Source organism: Chenopodium album, chromosome 6 (genome assembly GCF_948465745.1).
Source record: "Chenopodium album chromosome 6, dcCheAlbu1.1, whole genome shotgun sequence".
Classification (NCBI taxonomy): domain Eukaryota; kingdom Viridiplantae; phylum Streptophyta; class Magnoliopsida; order Caryophyllales; family Amaranthaceae; genus Chenopodium; species Chenopodium album.
Window position 1 is genome coordinate 17,050,384 of NC_137839.1, and position 5,680 is coordinate 17,056,063.

General features: G+C 35.6%; 1 long non-coding RNA gene across 1 annotated transcript; it reads right to left on the bottom strand.

The window, feature by feature from the left end:
* Positions 1-1,916: 1,916 nt before the first annotated feature.
* On the bottom strand, positions 1,917-3,593 carry LOC145634672 (uncharacterized). Its single transcript, XR_014113472.1, has 2 exons — positions 3,543-3,593; positions 1,917-2,266 (listed from the first exon to the last, which is right to left on the bottom strand). It is a non-coding gene; the product is annotated as an uncharacterized LOC145634672 (long non-coding RNA).
* Positions 3,594-5,680: the final 2,087 nt, after the last annotated feature.

Consider the following 5,680-nt stretch of genomic DNA (forward strand, 5'->3'; position numbering starts at 1 on the left):
TCTACTTAATATTTCCATCCTTATTTAGCACGGGTACTTTTATGAGTTGTCAAAAAAGAAAGTGATACGCATGAAAAAAAAAAAAAAAAAAAAAAAAAAAAAAAAAAAAAAAGAAGCAAGTGATGCAATAAATAAATAAAATAGAGGATGTAGTTTAGAAAAAAAATAGTTGTGGGAGGTTTTGTTAGTTTCATCTTAATACTCCGTAAATACTTCTTCCTTTGTCATCCCTCTATCAATTTCCTCACCCTAAACATCATAACCACCATGACACCTAAACGCTTGCCCAACTTCGACCACCGCACCGCTGCAATCTGCTAGTGACCCTTATCAGCACAACAACCACTGCATCAACCTTGCTCCGCCGAAAAACATTAAACTTCAACGAGAACCATGTAGCAACGTCAGAAGGATGCTCATTTGCTTGAAAAAACTAAGGGAGTTATCTATTTCCTATCATGTATCTTTTATACAAATACTCAAAAAGTTTTCTAACACATTTTGGTTTGTAAGGCCTATTAGTGCTCATTTTAGTAGCTTCATAAGTTCATATGTGTGAGGGATGTGTGTAATCCTAGAAGTTTAAGTAGTGCTTTAGTAATTTACTTTGAGAACTGTTTTAATCTATACTATATATTAAAAGGTGTTTCAAATCAAGGATACACACCACGTGTCACCCTCCATTCCACTAACAGTATGCCATCTTCGCTATCTAATAATGTTTATTTATTCTTCTTAAATATAGTTAATGTAGACCAATGTAGAGTTGTAGACCATGATAGTGTATTTAGGGTGTGTTATGTTCACCTTATTTTCACTTATTTCAGGTATAATAAGTTCAGATAAGTTCTGTTAAATTCAGATAAGTTCAGTTCAAGTTTAATAAGTTCTGATAAGGGTTACCCAGTACAAATTACAATTAAAATAAGAGATAAGTTCATATAAATTAAGGTAAGTTCATATCAGTGAAAATCAGGAGAATAGAACACACCCATATTCGTAATTTTATGTTGCTATATACATGGCTAAAAAGCCCAAAACACAATGCCAATGCTGGAAATATAAATATCCAGAAAAAAATTTATGTTGCTATGTATTTGTTAAGTATTATGGAGTACTCCATACTATATATTAACTAGAACACAATTTTCTTAGATTAAATCTAAACTAAATAGGCATACTTAATATTATTATGTACATCAAAAAATTAAAATAAAAATGAAATTCATCTACGAAAAATACAACTGTACACATAAAAATTGGGAACTATAATACAATAATATTTTAAGTATTGATTTGGGACATCGCCTGACTAAACACTAGTTAATGTATTAAAAAGGCATGTTATGAATCTTATGATAGCTCGACTTCGAAGTTCATGCTTGCTTTATTTTATTTTATTATATTTTTTATTATTACCAAAAGGTTTCTTGTATTACACACATATGTATTACATGTGTTTCTTAGCTCATTTATAAGTCTTGGGCTACATAAGTGATTCCCTTTGTTTATTGAATTTCAGGACCGCAGGAGTTTAATGATATTATTATGTAAATTGGTCCAAATCAAGACTAGACTTGGAAATTAAAGTCTAAAAAAAAGTACGAAGATTTCTATTTCTTTCTTGAAGTTTATTTGTTATTTACAGCAACATTCAGATGTTCTATAATGCCAAGCAATCACCTGTTCAAGATGCCTGAGGCCTGAGTGTTAGACTGGTTTAACAAAATTTCTCATTAATTTTCCTAATTTATTTCTATTCCACTAATTAACTTCTTTTTCTTTTCTTTACTATGGGAATCAAAGTCACAATCGGATGGCCTGTAATTGATTTAGATATCAGGAAACGGTTGCCATATATGTGCTGATGTTTTTAGTTACCTCCATCCATTCATTCAACATCCGAATCGACCAAGTTTGATACACAGATGTAATCCCCTATAACCACAGCAAAACCGGGGGCATAATTCTACAATTTTGCACGAGCTCAATAGGCAGAAACAAAACTAGCTTAGATCATTTTTACAAGTACGCTATACTAACTTTTGGTTTGATTACAACATGGTCAGCAAACATAGGATACCTGTGCAGCAAAATCAGACCCATGAATTGAGATAAAATTCACCGGTGTTGCACAGCAAGACTATGTAGTCCTTGCTGCATCTACAGAGCCTGTACACTTGCTCACATCTTCTGTCGCCACCTCAGAGCCACTAGCAATACACATGTCTAACTTCCGTCTCTTTGCTGCCAATCGAGGTCTCAACTGCAAGAACAAATGAAGCCAGAGACAACCACCTCAGTGATACCAATTTAAGCAACTAGAAATCAGAATAATACAATCCTTGCTCCAACAACAACAAATAACTCTCCAACTAATATACCATTACTCTCACTACAAACGGCTAGTTCAAACCCAACTTGCATGATCATCCTTGTGTAGCATGCTAAGAGAGCTTCCCCACACTTGCAGACCATTGATTATTAAGTGAATATCAGCCACATATCAGCTGTTGCATGTTCAATTGCAAACTACCTCTTTTGTCATCACAACTCCCCCCCCCCCCCCCCCCCCCCCCTTCTCTCTGTCCACAGTATTTTTAGAGGCATTCAGATAATTGCATCAATGATATAATGTTTTCTGTCTAATACATGGTTCAGATCAAGGAAATCTTAAAATTAACAATGACAAATGTTGTTGAGTAATCCAACTTGTTGAATTGACTAAGTTCAAAAGACAGATATGTTCCAAATTCAAAAGTGCAGGGCATTCAGGCCATTACAAATATCCACACTTTTTTTCCCTCCAGATTGTTGCAATGTACTGTAGCACTAAACAAATAATTTTGCTAGCCAGTTTAACCCTTTACCCTCACCCAATCCCTAACCAAGAAAATATAGCCAAACATGTCTGTGCACATGGGAAAGCATGACTCGGTAATCAATATAAAGTACAAATGTAAAAAGCAAAAAATAAATCTGTACTTGAGGAATACTGGTAGGTGAACATATGCATTATCATTAAATTTTCGCCAAATATACATTAATTAGTCCAAAACCCTAATTAGTCCACTCCATAAACTAATCTGTTTCAACCACCATCTGCTTAACTCTCCATTTGCTCCTTCTAATTGACAACTTTCACAACAATAAGGTAGTAAGGTGTAAGGCATACGACATTTCAGCTCCTTTCCAAAAGGAAAAAGGATCTATACGATGCATAGCCCTGGCAGGAGATAAAGGAGTGTGCAAGCACCAAGGATACTGTATATAACATACAACACCCACCCAGTCCTCACCCAGCGTCCCAGCATTGATGTTAAAAATAAGATATACTCCAAAACACAAAAGAATTTTCCTAGTGTCCCCTTGCAAGCTTTGTTCTAGTCACCAAGCAGCTAGGTTCAAGTCTACTGTTAAAGCAAATGAAAGGGTTAACAGCATTAACCTGCACCCCTTTATACCCTCCCCCCCGCCACTTCCATATACTCTGTACTAGGCCTTTAGTATGGCATATTAATAGTGGGAGCAATTAGACTTACCATTTCAATGTACTTCAATTGCTTCATTACTTCTTCAGTTTCCAGTTCCTGGCACATTTAAAGATGCAATAACTCAGATGAAGATTTAAAGCATACTCTGATTAAAGCTTTACAGTTCAAAAAGGAGGATTGAAACTTATGATTTCCAATATCAAACTAGACACATAAGACACAATGAGCACTCAAATAAACATATAAACCACATTCTAAAGTTAATGTAGGAGCTAAAAAAGTTATACAAGAAAATTTCAACAACCAGTATAACAAACAATGAAATATTGTGAGCAAACCTCATTTGGCAAAATACTCATTCTAAACTATTGTACTCCTGTTCCCTATTCCAAAACAAAATTCCATAGTATTATACTAAAATATTAGACCTGGTTATTGGGTTGAGCGGGTCAGGTCAGGTCAAAAAGGGTCACAATTTATAGAGTCAATAGCAGGTCGGGCCAATGTGGGTCGCAGATCAATAATGGGCGGGCCAATAAACTATCAATAAGAATAAATAATGGACAAAGCCATAATTAAGTACATATGAGTACGAAAATATGTATGTAAATTTTTTATACATTATCTATTTTCTTTATGTATTAAATTGGACAAATATTTTGGCCTTATATTGGCCTTGTCCATTAAGGGCCCTATAAGCTTGGCCCTAACCCTATTATCATTGGGTTACCCTTTCCAATAACCAGGTCTATAGAGTATGTTTAGATGCCCTAAAATGATTTCTCAATAATCCACCACTACCAGAAACAAAGAAGTTTATACAGGTCTGATATGGGTTTCATCTATTTGTCGATTGGGGACTGAATCATGGGAATGAGGTGTCAAAGTACATCTCTTAACAAGGAACCAGTCGTTTAGTTTTACCATGATGTATGATTCCCTATGACAAAAATCGCATAGGTTCTTATGGGTGGATATTAAGATCAAAGATGTCTCCAAATTTGAAGAATATAAAGATCTAATAAGAAAATTACAAACAATTGTAGTGAACAATGGTCTCTTTGTAGATCCATATTTACATTAATTTGCGGTTGTTAGGTTTACTTTTTAGTGGGTGTGCATTAACATAATCATATCTTTGGAGAATTGGAGGTGCCACAGCCCACAGGTGACACTTCCTACCCCTCCACAGGCAAGAAGTAATGTGACCAGTTTGGGAGGACATTAGTCCACCCTGAAGATTCTTAGTTAGTTATGTGATGGACCTTTTGCTTGCAATGGCCCTAAAGCTTTCTACCGAAGGGTGACTTAGTCAATTGTCCAAGGTTAATCAAGTTAACCCCCAAAGACCAGTTGTTAGTTTGCTGTGAATCAAGGAAATCAAGGGAAACCGCCTCAACAAACTATGAGAGTGTATGAGAGGAGACGCAAACAACAAGGCACAGGGCAGGAATACAATCACAGGCTGTCACAAGAAGACAAACAAGGAAATTCTCCACTGATTGGTGAGGCAACAGGGCTGCATTCACCTGACATAGAACAGGACAAAACTCCTAATGATTAGGGTAATTGAACAAGAGAGGGAGCTGGGTATAAAAGGCAGAGGAATAGGAAAGTGTAGGGTATGCTGAGAGAAGTAATTAAAGTAGCCGTAGAATAGTAGTGTAACCTCCAAGGTAGAGTCTTTCACCATTGTAACAGTTTAGCCTTGAATATCAATCAAAGAACCCAGCTTTATCCCTCTATTTCATTCTATTTTCTGTTCCTCTTACCTGTTGAATTTGTAGTCTATAGCATAGTTCTCCTTTTTTTTTTTTTTTTTTTTTTTTTTAAGATACGTGTAATTTGGGATATCAAACTTCCAAGGACAAAGAGCATAATACGAGAGTTGGCCCTACTTCTCCTAAAGTGAAATGGCCATGTGGTTGGCAATGTTGATTTTGTAACCAAGGGTGGAGCAATGAAGGTAACTACTCGAGATAGAAGACTCCTCACTCCAACAATGGGATGCTAGATCCTCCCAAAATGTTTAACCCTTAATTTTGGCCAAATTCTAAAAAGGAGATTTTTTTTTCCTAGCAATAACATGTTAGAAAAACTCACTGCTCTTCCCCGTTAAGGCATACCACAAATTACTGGAAGTATAATCATCTTGTGGGTTAATTAACTGAACTTCAACAAATGTA